Source organism: Microtus oregoni, unplaced genomic scaffold (assembly GCF_018167655.1).
Source record: "Microtus oregoni isolate MIOR12 unplaced genomic scaffold, Mior012 000047F_ref0000412, whole genome shotgun sequence".
Classification (NCBI taxonomy): domain Eukaryota; kingdom Metazoa; phylum Chordata; class Mammalia; order Rodentia; family Cricetidae; genus Microtus; species Microtus oregoni.
Genome location: NW_024543221.1, coordinates 4,056,780 through 4,074,636, shown reverse-complemented (window position 1 = coordinate 4,074,636; position 17,857 = coordinate 4,056,780). Strand labels below are relative to the sequence as shown.

Genomic DNA, 17,857 nt, shown 5'->3' with positions numbered 1-17,857 from the left:
TGGAAACAAAAAAACAAGTCCTCTGCAAAAGCAGCAGGTTCTCTTAACCACTAAGCATCTCTCCGGCTCAATGAAAATTTCACTACAAGATGAAAATATTTCAAAGATATCACTGAGCTGATTTTATGATTTAAATTTGGCTTTAAAAATTCTTTTATTCTGATACTTGCATGCATCTCAGAGAAACTTATTTTTTATACTTAAAGCCTTGAAATTAGGGAAATTATATTTCAAGTACTGATCTAAAACTTACTTGCAGTATTTATGAGGCCTAATATATAACTAACTCTACCATGAAGCTTATAACAAGCTAGTATAATGTAATAAAATTCTACAATATTATCAGGTTGCAAGAAATGGAGTTATGCAGAAAAGACCTTTATCTCTTAATTTAAAAAAACTTCAATGAGAAGTGTAGCAAGAAAAGATTTTAAGGTACAAAAAAATGTGCAATTAAAATAAACTCTAATATTTATGTACAGAGAGTCATACAATATAACTCATTTCTTCAGTATATATTTACTGAGTGTCACTTGGAATTATTATGTACCAAACACTGCATATATGCCTATGGGTTAAAGAGATGGAAGACCCTACATCAAGGGCTTTTCCTTTGACAGGGTACTCAATTCTTTTTATACAAGACTCATAAAATATATAAAAATATACATACCGAATTGCTAAAAAATTATTTCAATTTTTTCTATTGATGGTCAATATTAAAAATGAGGTTTCCCAAGCTATCTATCTTTTAAGAACCAATGTCTACATACTATTCTATGCTTCCTTTCATTACATAAACCCCAACCCTATTCCTTCCTAAACTATCAATGTGCTTTACTTAATTTCTTCAGTGATAAAGACAGAATAAAAACTGATAAATATGCAAGTACTCCTACATTTTCTTGCCTCTTAAATTGAGTTCACATTCTTCCTTTCCTTTGCTCTCAGGAGTAAACTAGCTGCTAACACATTGAATAAAAAAGAGGAAATCCACAAAACTGTTGAGAAAAACAGATCAAAATGAACCACACCTTCAATGACAGTTTGTCATTAGAGAGACAAGATACTGATTCACACTGATTAGCTGAAAGTCATTCTTTGGATCTAAGTCAACAGATTGAATTTAATCACCGAGTTCTTTTTGGGTCGACTACCTACTAACTCTGTCTCCAATCTATTCCTATCCCTATCCATCAACAGCATCCTAATTCAGATCACTGCCACTCTGAGGTATTTACTACTCCAGACTTATGATAACATGGGTAGATTTCCACAACAACAGAAAACTTAACCCAGACTAGAAGAACAATAAATGCATTCACCAATTCTATAAACAATTTTAAGAATACCTACTGTGTGGTAATATCATACTTATCCAAAGAAGGTACAACCAAACAGTAAGACTATACCTTCAGAGAATTTATACTCTACATAGAAACACAAACTCATGATCAATCTCGGAGCATCATAAACATACCAGCAGGAAGAAATATTGGGGATTGCTTTAAGCTCTTAAAGAACTCAGCTAGACATAATGGCCCAGGTCAATAATCCCACTGAGTAGCTGAGGCAAGAGGATCACAAGACAAAGGCAGCCTGAGGAACTTAACAAGATCATTGCAATCTTCAAAAACTATTTAAAAATCTAGAAATATAGCTTTGTAGCAGAGCTTTACCTAGCATGCATGAGGCACCAAGTTCATACCCCAGTGCCAGGAGTATAGGAACAAAAAAGGAATCCAACTTTAGAATTTGGTTCACTGATTTTTCTAAAACTTATTTTTGTCAGGATATAAAGACTATTTTCTAATTATCTAAACTGAGCTGGTAAGTAATCTATTGGAACTCTCTTATTTAGACAAAAGGGGGAGGTGCTGTGGGAATACCTTTAGTCAATGACCTTTAAGATATTAGCCCACTTTGGGTGTGGTCTCATGTACTATAAATGTAGACAAAAAGCGTGCATTGGTCCCTTGGCTGCTGGATTCTATTCCAGTTCCCTGTTCACACAGATCATGGCTTTTTCTGTGAGTCTACCCCTAAGTAAGGGAAAAAAAAACTTTATTATACTCCATTCTGGGCTAGTGTGGAACTATTTTATTGTAAGGTACAACAAAATGTCACCTGAATGCCTGGGGCAAACAGGCATGGTCTGCCAGCCATTTTGGGTCCTTGTATGCCCAACTGGGGTTAGGAGTAAAGTAGCTGAGAGCATGCCTGCTGCTCAGCACCCATGCCTGGGAAAACAGCTAGGCATGCACAGGCAGGAAAGCATGGCAGATTCCCACTGCCATATACAGAGATATTACCAGGCCATGCAATGCACTGCAAGGAAAATGTAGCTTTTACTCAGACAAAAAAAAAATAGGGTTTATGTGCTCCATAGTGCTTCCCAGGGTTGAGGTTTTGAGCACGGCTCCTACCCGGCGGTCCTAGAGCTGACTGTAAAGGTACCTCCGTGATACTGAAGGGCTGAGAGAGGTGGAACAAGCTTCCAGGGCCATTGTGACCACACTATTTCCCATTTTAAAATTCTCCTTGTCAGAAAAGGATTTCAGATACACAATAGGACAGATTCAAACATAAAAGACCTCTAAACGAGACACAGTGTGTTCAAAACATGTACATAGGCTTGGGAGAGAGAGGAAAAAGAGTACAGACAGTTAAAAAAAATTTAAAGTCTTTAAAAAGATAGTAAAAGTAATATTAAAGTACAGGCAGACATAGATTAAAGAAATAAAAGTAATTTTAAAAAGTCATGTAAAGATAGAAAATATACAGAGTCTGAATTATATATATTATTGTGCTTTCTTTGAAGTTTTTGACTACAGAGAGATATTTGGTTGTGGGGGCTGATAAGCTAAACCAATGTATATATTCTAAAGGTATCTTGACTTCAAAATTTGTGGATGTTTCCAAAGAGGTTCTCCTTTTGTTTCCACAGAAGATGAGAACCTGTTGATTCTTTCCAGGCTAATATGGTTTGATCAAATAAGACCTGTGAAGTGATGGCCTAGGTGGTCCAACATCCACAACAGCTTCAGAACTGATGACTGAGAAGGACTAAGCACAAAGGATACCCCACAGAAGACCTGATTAACAGCATTCCCAATCGGCAGGATCTAATCTAAAAAACTATGCCCAAATTCCCAAATATTGTTTAAAAATGATTTTTTTCATTTAAAAGGGGTTGATTATAAATGGTTAAAGGGTCATAGTCAATCTCATTCTAAAAAAGGGGAGGAGAAGATATGATATAGAGATGAGTATTTTACATTGGTATAGATTTGGTATATTGTTACAAACTTAAGGTCAACTTGGTACACTGTGTATATGTATTTTTGCTCTTTTTAATGGTATTATGTTTGTGTAGCTCATTTAATAATGCAATGTATAATTAAAATTATAGATTAATAGGTAGTCATCTATAATAGTCAAACTTGTAGTCATGTTAGATAGGTTTTCTAGCTATACAGAGATAGATTTCAGATGGATAGATATTCTTCAAACCATTCAAAGACATACAGAATATGGCATTTAAAGAATTTTGTTAACTTAGAACTTTTCATGACAATGAGACATAGCTCCTGGCAGCACCAATCAGCTTCAAGAGGATGATGGGCATCAGAGAGACTGCTTATGGAGTTTGCTAGCCATTTGGGCAAGAAATTGCTCATGCCTGGACTGCTTTATGGTATGCTGTGTAAATTGGACATACATAAAAATTACTGCTGAACTTGCCAAAAGAAGGTAAGATGGTCCTTTAGGGTTCCTGCTTCATGAAAGAATCTGCCAGACATTCTGCAGGACATAGAAGAAAGCAACTGATTAACGTTGCCATTACAAGGAAGAACCGATCTTCAAATTTTCTGCTTCATAGAAAAGTCTGCCAGATACTATGAGCTTGTAGGCTGAAGATGGAGGCCCCAACATTACAGAACTTTGGGTGACTGTCCAGGAAGTAAGATGTCTCTGTCAATTCTAGATGTTTGGAAGTTGCTTACAATGCACTTCCTGTTTACTTAGGTAATGTAATATCCTTCTGGTGTCTTTGGTGGAGTTGAGGACAGATAGTTACAGTTTTGCTTAGTTATGACAAAGGATAAGTTAAATATGAAACTTTAAACTCATAAAGAAATATTGAAACTGTAATTCTTGCTTGATAACTATTTTGTACTGTAATTTTACTATGTTAAAGTTAAAACCTTCCTTTTTATTTAGACAGAAAAGGGTAGATGATATGGGATTCCCCTCAATATGCTGTGGATATGTTTTATTACCATTGATCAATAAAGAAGCTGTTTCAGCCAATGGCTTAATAGGATAAAGCCAGGAGGGAAATCTGAACAAATATATAGAGAGAGTAGAAGTCAAGGAGACGCCATGTAGCTGCTGAGGGAGAAAGACACCAGCCAGAGTCTTACCAGTAGGCCACAGCCTCATGGCAATTCACAGATTAATAGAAATGAGTTAATTTTAGATGGTGCAGAAGAATTGTCTGTATTCTGTCAATCATGTTTTAAATAAATGATTCATACTCCCTGTGTGATTTCTTTGGAGCTGAATGGCTGTGGGAACTGGGCAGGATAGAAACCCCAACAAGCCCCACCATGTTACAGAATGGCGCCCAATGTGGGCCTGAATCCACAGAAAGCCTGAGAAAGCTTGGGAAAGAATAGAATATGTTTTCTTGGTAGCAGCAATTTCTTGGGTCTGCTCTGCTTGCTAGAGGCAAACAAGTGCTTTCATCTAAGAGAGGCTTTCTGACTCAGCTTTAGCTGCAAAACCTTGCAGCTCTTTAAGAGGTCCTGCCACGAAACACTTAAACGATGTTGATGAAAAGCTGAACACATGCTTTCTGGTTTTCAGTGGTAGCAGGAAAAAAGCTGTGCCGTTTTTAAATGCCAGCTTTCTGGGCCATCCTGCCAGGACAAACTCTGACTCTTTCTGCTAGGCAGCCAACTACGAAGCATTTGAGTGTGGTCTGTGAGCAGAATGCTGCAGCTAGCTTGCTGGCAGGAACCTTGAAACACCATAGAGTTGTGGCGATAAACACGGCTACAGCCGGTACCCCCACCATGAAGCTGGAATCTGAGAAAGCTAAGGAATGGGCTGGATCTAGCCGTCAAAACCCCAGCTTTAATTGTACCCATATTGCTTGGTAAATTAAAGACTCATGTGGTCAGAAAAAGAGAAATATACAGTAAAGAGAGATTCAAAGACAAAGAAAACTTCTAAATGGTTTACACTGTGTTAAAAAATATATGCAGGCTTGGAAAAAAAGGTTAAATTTCTTAAAGTAAAAAAAGAGAGTAGTTGGGTGTGGTGGTACACACCTTTAATCCCAACACTACAGAGGCAGAGGTAGAAGGACCTCTGAGTTCAAGGTGTGGTGGCACACGCCTTTAATCCCAACACTTGGGAGGCAAAGACAGGAGTATCTCTGTGAGTTCAAAGATAGCCTGGTCTATGGAGGGAATTCCAGGACAGCCAAAGATACACAGAGAAACCTGTCTCAAAAAGCCAAAAGTTAAAAGTAAAAATAAAAGAAATAGAGGTTAAAATAAAGCCACATAAAGATGAAAAATACACAGAAAATCTTGATACTGTATGTTATTATGCTCTCTTTGAATTGTTTGAATGCTTAGGAAGGAGCTGCTAAAAGATATAAGCTTATAAATGCTGCTGAATTAATCCAAGATAGGTATTTTGAAAATACCTTGACTTCAAAATTGAAGTCAAAAGGTATGTTACTTTGGAGAAGAGATTTTGCTTTTGTTTCCACCGGAAATGAAAGACTGTGGATTCATTCTGAATTAAGAAAAATCAGGTTCTATCAAGGAAGACCACCTAAGAAATCTCCGGTAGCAACAGAAGGCCCAGATGTCTGAGTTCTACATCCAGAACAGATTCAAGACTGCTGTCTGAGATGATCAAGACTCACAGGATACTCCAATCCGGACTTGATTATAACTCTAAATTTTCTTTAGGTCCCCATAAGATTATCAGCGCCCCCAACCAGCTGGAAGTAGCCTGGAATAGTATGCCCACATTTCCAAAAAATGGACTATCGATATTTTCCTTTGTTATAAAAAAAAAAAAAGAGGGGGAAGTGGTGCGGGAGAATGTCTGTATTCTGTCAATCATGTTTTAAATAAATGCTGATTGGTCAGGCAGGAAGTATAGGCGGGTCAACCAGACAGGAAGTAGAGGCAGGGCGATGAGAACAGGAGAATGCTGGGAAGGAGGAAGCCCATTCCTCAGCACTCCTGCCCAGATCACTGAAGAACCAAGATGTGACCTGCCTCACTGAGAAAGGTACCAAGCCATGTGGCTAACATAGATATTAATAATGGGCTAATATAGGTTATAAGAGCTAATACGAAGCCTGAGCTAATGGGCCAATCAGTTTATAAGTAATTCAGACTCTCTGTGTGATTTCTTTGGGGCTGAATGGCTGCAGAAACTAGGCAGGATAGAAACCCCAACAAGCCCAGCCCCATCATGTTACATTAAGATGTAAGAGTTAGCTAGAAATATGTATAAGCTACTGGCTAAACAGTATTGTAATTACTATAATTTCTATGTGATTATTCATGTCCTGGTGGCTGGGAAACAAGCAGTCTTCACCTAAAATTTTCTTTCAATCAGTTTAGATGTGCCTTCATCATACTTGAAGATCACAGAATATATTTGTTCCTGGGCACTATCTTTGCTATGGTTCCTATATTTGTGCCAAAATTGTTCTATCATTCTGATAATAATTTCTCAGTAAAATTAAGTGTCTCCGAGGACAGGTTTTATACTCATGAACTACCCTAAAAATATCATCCAATATGATAAAACTTTCTTTAAACTCATTCAAATAAGCATAAACCAAGGTGACACAAATAGAAGAAGGAAGAGAATAACCCTCTAAGTGAACAGCACTTCCCAACTGTTTACAAGACAAACAATCCAGAGAAATTAGGACCAAGATATTAACAGAAATTTACAGTTGCCATTAGCCAAGCAACACATGCCCAACTGCAGTAATATGTCATGAAATGAAAGACAAAGCAGCAGCAAGACACATGTGTGTAGGGATAAGTCCCGCCCCTTAAGGGGCGTGTTCGCCTCGGCCTGATGTCTGCCTATAAATTTGGCGAGTAAGCTCCGAGCGCTCGCTTCTGCTTTCCTGGTCTCCGCGGGAACGGTGGTTCTGTAAGTCTATTTCTACATTAAAGCTATATATATATTTTTACACTCTGTCTGCATTCGTTTACGCCGCTACACATGTGTAACTACACTTTGGAAAAGTCATTTCACAGGATCAAAACTTTAATTATGGAGCTGAGGATATAACTCAGTCAATAAAGTGCTTGCCTGGCATGCACTAAGGCCTAGGTTCTCTCCCTAGCACTGCACAAACTGGGCAGGATGACACACAATCATAACTCCAGCATTCATGAGGGAGAAGCAGGGGGATTAGAAGTACAATGTAATGTTTAGAATACATAACAGGCTAGAGGCCAGCCTAAATAAATAATGAAGAGTGTTATTTGATCTAACATTACTCATTTGAGCAACCCAATTAAATCATTATTTCAGCCAGGGGTAGTAGAACATACCTGTAATAACACCCTGAGAAGGCTGAGACAGGAGGATCACAAATTCTTTGTTGTAAAGAGAGCATTCATTGGTTCCTGGCTGCCCAGCCCCGAAATAATCACACAGAAACCATATTAATTTAAACACTGCTTGGATCATTAGCCCTAACTTCTTATTGGCTGACTCTTACATCTTAACCCATTTCTAGTAATCTGTATATCTCCACGAGGTCATGGCCTACCAGCAAAGTTTCAGCATATCTATCTCTGGCAGAGGCTCTATGGAATCTCCCTTCCTTCTCCCAGCATTCAGTCCAGTTTCCCCCTACCCCTGCCTACCTAAGTTCTGCCCTATCAACAGGCCAAGGCAGTTTCTTTATTCATTAACCAATAAAAGCAACACATAGATAGAAGGACCTCCCACACTAATTCAAGGCTAGCCCAGACTTACAGCAAAACCTTATCACAAAAAGTCCACTATTTAAGCTACAGGCTCAGTGAGAACTATATTTCTGGCTGCTGATACAACTCAATAGTTATAACATCCACAAGTCAGTCTCTAACATCCACAGGGCCCTAGGTTCAAGCTTACATAGTATTATAAGGAAGCAATGCTAAAATATCTGAAAATATAAAATACAGTCACTATACACATGCAAGAGGCTAAGACAAAAGTATTAAGGATGAAAGACCAGTCTGAGTTACATAATAAATTTAGGTCTGGCCCTGAAAATATAAGATCCTATTTCAAAATAATTTGTAAATAAATTATAACTCAAGAAATTAAAGTTTCAACATTTTCCATTTTTTCCTCAAATATAAAATAAACAGGAATTGATGAATAAGAACATATGAGAAAAGGTAAATTCCACTGATACATAATATTCAGACATAAGGATTTCATGTGTCAGTATTTGACGTAGCAGCTTTGAACATAATGAGTATTCTTAAGAAAAAAAATTCCTATCCATACTTTTGTATGAATAGGAAATGTAGCATACATTAAACTGTGCATCTTCTGCTTAAGTACATAAAAGGCACTCAATGTAACTCTATATTTTTTACGGTATGTATATAGTAATATCTAGGAGAATTGAAACTGAAAATCCAAATTATCTACCACAAATTTCTTGAGTTATATAGCAGTAAAAATGTTTGGTTACTTTAAAAAAAGAACAGTTAAAAGTTATTTTGCAAAATAAAAATATTTAATACAATTTCTGTTTTGGTATCTAAAACTAGATTTGTCTACATCCTTAAATTGTTTTACTTTTGCAAAACAACTCTGAGATACCATCTAACACCTGACAGAATGGCCAAGATCAAAAACATTGATGACAGGTTATGCTGGAGAGGATGTGGGATAAAGGGAACACTCCTCCATTGCTGGTGGGAGTATAAAGTTGTTCAAGCACTTTAGAAATCTGTATGGTTGTTTCTCAGAAAATTAGGAATCAATCTACCTCAAGACCCAGCAATACCACTTTTGGGCATATACTCAAAGGATGTTTAATCATACCACAAAGACATTTGCTCAACTGTGTTCATAGTAACATTATATGTAATAGCCAGAACCTGAAAACAACCTAGATGCCCCTCAACCAAAAATATTGATAAGGAAAATGTGGCATAGTCATAAAATGGAATACTACTCAGCAATGAGAAACAATGACATCCTAAAATTTGCAGGCAAATGGATGGAAATAGAAAAAAAACACATACAGAGTGAGGTAACCCAGAACCAGAAAGACAAATATAGTTTGTATTCACTCATAAATGGATATTAGACATAAAGTAAAGAAAAACCAATTTAGAATTCACAACCCCAGAGAACCTAGACAACAAGAGGACCCTAAGAGAAACATATATGGATTCACTTATGAAGGAGAGAAAGACAAGATCTGCTGAGTAAATTGGGAGCAGAGTAGGCAGGGAGAGGGTAGAAAGGGAGAGAAGAAGAAAGGATAGTGAGAAAAATGTATAGCTTAATAAGAACATTAAAAAAATCAGTTCTGTTTTCTAATACCCTTTAAAGAATTATTTTATTCATTTATAAGTGAACATATGCCTTGACTTTATGTATGTGAACCCCAGATGTCCAGGTGCCCATGGAGGTCAAAAAACAGCATATGTCCCCTGGAACTGGAGTTCCAGGCAGTTGTGAGCTGCCCAATGTAGGTGGTAGGAACTGAACTCAGGTCTTTTTTAAGAATAGCAGGTGCTCTTAACTGCTAAGCAGCTGCTTCAGCTTTGCAGGCAAAATGGACGGAGCTAGAAAACATCGTTTGAGTGAGGTAACCCAGTACCAGGAAGAGAATTATCACATGTACTCACTCATAAGTGGTTTTCTAACATAAAGCAAAGAAAACTAGCCCACAAAACACAATCCCAAAGAATCTAGACAACAATGAGGACCCTAAAGGGGACATACATAGATCTAATCTACATGGGAAGTAGAAAAAGACAAAATAGGTTTTATGGGTGAATTTGTTTTGGCTGGTGCAGGAGATGCAATCCAGGGCTTTATATATGTTAAGCACTGTAGTTACCACTCAGCTACACACACTCATCTATTTGCTAAAAGAATGGCTGTGATGTAACTAAGATTTCTGAATTTTGATATTCCTCCAAATACTGTTCCTTTTTCTTCAATATAAATAATATAACTGTTAATACACAGGTTACTTCTCTCAGAGAGAGTCACTGAAGAAGAAATGTTATCCTGAAGTCTAACCCAAAGACTGCAGATCAGCCTGAATAATTCACAAGACACAATGGTAACAAACAGCTCAGACTTTTTTCTCATCTTAATACTTTTTGGCAAATTTTTGCTTTTTGAGATTTGGCATTTGAGGAGATGAAGAGATGGTTCATCAATTAAGGGCACTTGATGCTTTCCCAGAGGACCCAAGTTTTGTTCCCAGCCCACACACTAGGGACTCATGACTGCCCATAACTGCAGTTCCAAAGGACTGGATGCCCTCTTCGAAACTCCAGAGGTAGAAGGCACGCAAGTGATACATAAACATAAATGTAGGTGAAACATTTACACACATAAAATAATTTTAAAAATTAAAATTTGCCACTTGAGCACTGTAGCAGAAATTCTAGTTGGTCTTAATAATAAAACCCAGATTCAGATATAAGGATTAATGCTGAAGATCAGAGCAGCAGAGTGGCCACTAGAGAGTTATTTACCTCTAACAATGCTCAGACCGAAGGGGCGATCCTGTCCTCAGACTGCGTCTCTAAACTGCATCTGTCTCCACTAAACCTTAGACTGGAATGTGCTCCTGTCTCCTTCCGCCTTATATTCCTCTCTCCACCTGTCACTCCCGTCTCCACCTCCCTAGTGCTGGGATTAAAACATGTAATCCCAAGTGCTGGGATCACCTTTGTGTGAGCTCTGTTTCACTTTTAGACAGGTTAAATCTTATGTACCTCAGGGTAGCCTTGAACTTAGACAGATCTCTCTGCCCGGCCCCCAAGTGCTGAGATTAAAGGTGTGTGCCACCACTTCCTGGCCTCTAGTGGCTTAGATCTGCATTCTGATCTTCTGGCAAGCTTTATTTGTTAAAACATAAACAAAATATCACTCCAGAGCATATTTATTTCTATATTTATAATAAAATGTATTTTAAGTGATGCATAGCTTAGCCTTTATTACTTTTGAAAATTACCATGATAAGTATTTTTCCTAAGTGTAAATAAATACTTAGTTTATGTTCAATGTACTCACGAATTGTGCTGATAAATCTACATATATCTGCCTTATGTGTTCATCCCTAAGATTTCAATAATCGAACTAAATCCAACTAAATGTCATCCCATTCATTCTGACACTCAATAGTAAACACATGCAAAGCTTTCCTCTGCCATTTTAAAAAACAATTCTGACTACAAACTAAAAACAATGCTACATATGATGCACTAAAAACAAATGCCACTGTTGTACAGCAGTTTCTCCCATGACCAAAACTGTCCATCTTAGAGGGAAGCTCATTAAGACAAAGGATGTTTACCAGGAGGTAAAACAGCAGCAGGGTGTTCTACGGGAAGCCAAAATTTCTACTGTGCAGGGAAGCTCCTTAAGCTCAGGAAGTAAATAAACAACTCAAAATAGCTTCAGAAAGTCTCTGAAACTATCAATATTCACTAGCACCTCTCCTTCCCAAAGTGTACACCAACACTACGGACTACTGAATGAAACTGTTAGACAGCCCAAGCTGCCCAGAAGCCGCTACTCAGACCAGCAGAGTTACTTGGAAAGGCACAGATCATTATAGACAAACTGAGCAACCTGCAGAGGGCACTGTCCAAGCTGCTGAGCTGCCTGCAGGTGTGCAATGTGCTCCAGTTTCCAGTTTTTGGGAGCTATCAACCATGCTGGGGTGGCTTTTGGTGACAGAGCTGCCTTTGAGAAATTTCTCCTCCTACAGTTAACAGTTAACTCAATGGCTCACCTAACTGGAAGTTGGTGGTATTGGTACTTTACTGTCATCAGTTCCCCATCTACAGAGGAGGGGGGCTCACATCTCCCCAGGAAAACTGTCTCAACAGTTAAATCAGTGTTTACTCTCAATAACTGTCATAAATGTTTGCTTTTTCTTCTATTTAATTTTCATTTGCTGTCCACTAAATTGGTTTTATACACAATTTTATAATTTTTGAAAAATCGAAATTTAAGGCACAACATATCCAAACTTATGGGACACTATGAAAGGGGTGCAAAGAGGAAAGTTCATAGCATTAAGTGCCTACATAAAGAAAACGGAGAAAGATCACATTAGAGACGTGACAGTACACCTGAAAGCTCTAGAAAAAAAAAAAAGCAGACTCACCCAGGAGGAGTAGAAGACTGGAAATAATCAAACTGAGGGCTGAAATCAACAAAATAGAAACACAGAAAACAATCCAAAGAATCAATGAAACAAAGAGCTGGTTCTTTGAGAAAAATCAACAAGATTGACAAACCCTCTTCCAAACCAATCAAAAAGCAGAGAGAGAACACCCAAATTAACAAAATCAGAAATGAAAATGGGGACATAACAACAGACACTTAGAAAATTCAGAGAATCATTAGGTCTTACTACAAAAGCCTATATGCCACAAAGTTGGAAAATGTAAAAGAAATGGACTTGTTTTTAGATAAATAACATATACCAAAATTAAATCAAGACCAGTTGAGCAATTTAAATAGATTTATAAGTCACAAGGAAATAGAGCTGTCATCAAAAACCTCCCAACCAAAAAAAGCCTAGGAACAGATGGTTTTAGTGCAGAATTCTACCAGAACTCCTAAAAAGAACTAATACCTATACTCCTCAATGTGTTCCACATAATAAAAACAGAAGGGACATTGCCAAACTCTTTTTATGAAGCTACAGTTACCCTGACACCAAAACCACACAAAGACTCAACCAAAAAAGAGAATTATAGACCAATCACACTCATGAACATCGATGCAAAAATTCTCAATGAATTACTGGCAAACCGAATCCAAGAACACATCAAAAAAATTATCCATTATGATCAAGTAGGCTTCATCTCAGAGATGCAGGGCTGGTTCAACATATGAAAATCTATCAATGTAATCCATCATATAAATGAACTGAAAAAAAAACATATGATCATTTCATTGGATGCTGAAAAAGCATTTGACAGAACTCAACACCCCTTCATGATAAGGGTATTGGAAAGAGTAGGGATACAAGGATCATATCTAAAAATAATAAAAGCAATATAAAGCAAGCCAACAGCTAACATCAAATTAAATGGAGAGAAACTCAAAGCCATTCTACTAAAATCAGGAACATGACAAGGCTGTCCACTCTCTCCATATCTCTTTAACATAGGGCTTAAAGTACTAGCCATAGCACTAAGACAACATAAGGAGATCAAGGGAATTCAAATTGGAAAGGAAGATGTCAAACTTTCGTTATTTGGAGATGATATGATAGTATACATAAGTGACCCCAAAAACTCTACCAGAGAACTCCTACAGCTGATAAATACCCCCCAGTGATGTGGCAGGATACAAGATTAACTCAAAAAAATCAGTAGCCTTCCTATACACAAAGGATAAAGAAGCTGACAAATCAGAGAAACATCACCTTTCACAATAGCCACAAATAGCATAAAGTATCTTGGAGTAACACTAACCGAGGAAATGGTAAAGACCTATTTGACAAGAACTTTAAGACTTTGAAGAAAGAAACTGAAGAAGATACTAGAAAATGGAAAAATCTCCCATGCTCTTGGATAAGAAGGATCAACAGTAAAAATGGCAATCCTACCAAAGGCAATCCATAGATTCAATGCAATCCCCATCAAAATCCCAACACAATTCTTCACAGACCTTGACAGAACAATAATCAACTTTATATGGAAAAACAAAAAAAAAAACCTAGGATAGCCAAAACAATCCTGTACAATAAAGGAACTTCTGGAGGCATTACCATTCCTGACATCAAGCTCTATTACAGAGCTACAGTAATGAAAACAGCTTGGTACTGGTATAAAAATGGTGACATTGACCAATGGAATTGAATTGAAGACCTGGATATTAATTCACACACCTATGAACACCTGATTTTTGACAAAGAAGCTAAAATTACACAATGGAAAAAGAAAAGCATCTTCAGTACATGGTGCTGGCATAACTGGATGTCAACCTGTAGAAGAATGAAAATCGATCCTTATCTATCACCATGCAAAAAACTCAAGTCTGGTGCGGGACCATGGTCTGTATTCTGCCAATTATATTTTAAATAAATGCTAATTGGCCAGTAGCCAGGCAGGAAGTACAGGTGGGACAACCAGACAGGAAGTAGAGGTGGGTCAATGAGAACAGGAGAATTCTGGGAAGAAGGAAGCCCATTCTATCTGCAGTTGTGAGTGCGCCACAGAAGAGGCAAGATGTGACTGCCTCGCTAAAAAAGGTACTGAGCCATGTGGCTAACACAGATAAGAAATATGGGCTAATATACATTATAAGAGTTAATAGGAAGCCTGAGCTAATGGGCCAATCAATTTATAACTAATGTAGACTTGTGTGTGATTTCTTTGGGACTTAATGACTGTGAGAACCAGGCAGGACAGAAACCTCAGACAACACAAATCCAAATGGATTAAAGACCTAAATATAAATCCTACCACACTGAACCTGATAGAGGAGAAAGTGGGAAGTAGCCTTTAATGCATGGGCACAGGAGACCACTTCCTAAGCATAACCCAGTAGCACAGATAATAAGAGCAACAATGAATAAATGGGACCTCCTGAAACTGAGAAGCTTCTATAAAGCAAAGGGCACTGTCAGTAAGACAAAAAGGCAACCTACTGAATGGGAGAAGATCTTCACCAACCCCACATCAGACAAAGGACTGATCTCCAAAATATATAAAGAACTAAAGAAATTAGACATTAAAATTCTGAATAACACAATTAAAAAATGGGGTTCTGAACTAAACAGAGAATTCTCAACAGAAGAATTTCAAATGGACAAAAGATACTTAGGGACATGTTCAACTTCCTTAGCTATCAGGGAAATGCAAATCAAAACAACTTTGAGATACCATCTTACACCTGTCAGAATGGCTAAAATCAAAAACACCAACAATAGCTTTGCTGGAGAAGATATGGAGTAAGGGGAACACTCATCCATTGTTGGTGGGAATGCAAACTTCTGCAACCACTTTGGAAATCAGGAAAAGGGAGTCAACCTACCTCAGGATCCAGCAATACCACTCTTGGGAATATAACCAAAAGATGGTCAATCATACTACAAAAGCATTTGTTCAATTATGTTCATAGTATCATTATTTGTAATAGCCAGGACCTGGAAACAACCTAGATGGCCCTCAATGGAAGAATGAATAAAGAAAGTGTGGCACATCTACACGTTAGAGTACTACTCAGCAGTAAAAAACAATGACATCTTGAATTCTGCATGCAAATGGCTGGAATTAGAAAACACTATCCTGAGTTAGATAACCCAGACCCAAAAATATAAATATGGTATAGGTGCTGTGGGAACACATTCTGCTCCTTCAGCCAATAACCTTTAAGATACCAGCCCACTTTGGCATGGTCTCTTATTCTATAAAAACAACAGTAACCATAGGCCCACTTTCTTGCTTCCAGCTGCTGCTTCCGGCTGCTAGACTATTCCTGTTAGTTCAGAAGACTGTTGTCTAGGACAGTGATATGTAAGTTTTCCCCTTAAATAAACAGTTTTTTATTATCCATAATTTTGAACTGGTGTGGGATTGTTTTGTGACTTATGCCTTCATCTGGTGCCCAACATGGCCGTTGAACCCACGACCCTGAAATTAAGAGTCTCATGTTCTACTGACTCACTCATTTAGTGGATACTAGCCATAAACAAGGGACATTGAGCCTATAGTTCATGATCTTAGAGAAGCTACGTAATAAGGTGAACCCACAGAAAAACATATATAGATCCACCTGGAAACTGGAAGCAGACAAGATTGCCTGAAAAAACTTGGGAGCATGTGGAAGGGGGAAGAAGAAAGGGGAGAAGAGAAAGAGGAGAGAAGGGGAGGGTTGGAGAGATCTTGAGCAAATGGGATGGTTGAGATGGAGGAAGGACAGATATAAGAGCAAGGAAAGAGATATCTTGATGGAGGGAGCCATTTTGAGGATAGCAAGAAACCTGGCTCTAGAAAAATTTCCAGGAATCCACAAGGATGACCCAAGCTAAGACCCTAAGCAATAGAGAGGGTGCCTTGCCCTATAGTCAGACTGATGATTATCTTAAATATCACCATAGACCTTTCATCTACAACAGATGGAAACAGAGACAGAGACCCACATCAGAGCACTGGACTAAGCTCCCAAGGTCCAGCTGAAGAGCAGAAGGAGGAAGAGTATGAGCAAGGAAGTCAAGACCATGAGGGGTTCACCCACTGAGACAATGTGCCTGAGCTAATGGGAGCTCACCAACTCCAACTAGACAGGGAGTGAACTAGCATGGGATCAAACTAGTCCCACTGAATGTGGTTGACAGTTGGGGCAGACCGAGGGACCAATGACAATAGCACTGGGATTTGTCTTTACTGCATGTACTGGCTTTTTGGGATCTGATTCTCTTTGGATGTATACCTTGTTCAACCTGGATGTAGTGGGGATGGTCTTGGACTTCCCACAGGGCAGGGTGCCTTGCCCTCTCTTAAGATTGGAGGGAATTGGAGGGAGGGTGTGTGGAGAGAGTGGGAGGAAAAAGGAGGAGAGGAGAAAGTGGGAATTTGGATTGATATTTTAAGTAATAAAATAAAATAATAATAATAAAAAGAAAAATATATAAGGGATATATGTATTGGAATAACATTGTTTTCACACCTAGATCTGGCTTGACATCAGACAAAAACCTCATGCGCATTACAGCTATAAACAAACCTTTAGTTTTATTTTAGTTAAAGATACTAATGATCATGCCATTTATTCTTTCCTAAATTTCTACCAACGATTCAGAGGTACTGTACACAAATACACACATTAGCTGTATAACAAACTTTAAAAACATAGCACAAAGTTAAAATGAGACAAAGTTTAATTCCAAATGGAAATTCCAGAAATGACTATTTCAACATGTAGAATTTTGGCACAATTTTAAGGTTTACAGGGGATGTAAACAGGGATGGCATTAAGGACAAATACAGATGAGTACAGAGAATACTAAAGGATGAGTCATAAATTTCTTTTTGACTAAAAAATATATTTAGTGTTATTGTCCATCTCTTGTTCCTGTGGGGGTGGGGTGGGAGCCAAGTCCTTGACTATGCTAGCATATGCTCTACCACTACTGTGGGGGTGGGGTGGGAGCCAAGTCCTTGACTATGCTAGCATATGCTCTACCACTACTGTGGGGGTGGGGTGGGAGCCAAGTCCTTGACTATGCTAGCATATGCTCTACCACTACTCTCCTGTCTTTGGGTTCCACAGGGCAATGTATCCATCAGTTCTGGCCGCTCCCATGAGTTTTCTTCTTGGCATCCTCATTGCCATCCATTGTGGGCACACCTGCACTTTTCCACATTTACAAGCATTACTCCATGGTTCTTGTTTGCCCTGTATTCACTGCTACTGTCAAGAATAGCTAGGTCACATTTTCTACAGAGACGCAGAGAGTGGTTAATTATATAGGAAACAAAACAAATCTTCACATTTCCTTAATTTGAAAATCATTCAGTGTTGTTCCTGATGTCTTCAATTTTTTGAGGAATTTTAAGCAACTGTTTTCAAT

At 38.1% G+C, this 17,857-nt stretch overlaps 1 protein-coding gene across 16 annotated transcripts in view; it reads right to left on the bottom strand.

Moving 5' to 3' along the window:
• Positions 1–17,857, bottom strand: part of Cdc42bpa (CDC42 binding protein kinase alpha) — a 229,419-nt gene that overhangs the window by 125,164 nt on the left and 86,398 nt on the right. The gene's annotated exons all lie outside the window — the stretch shown is intronic.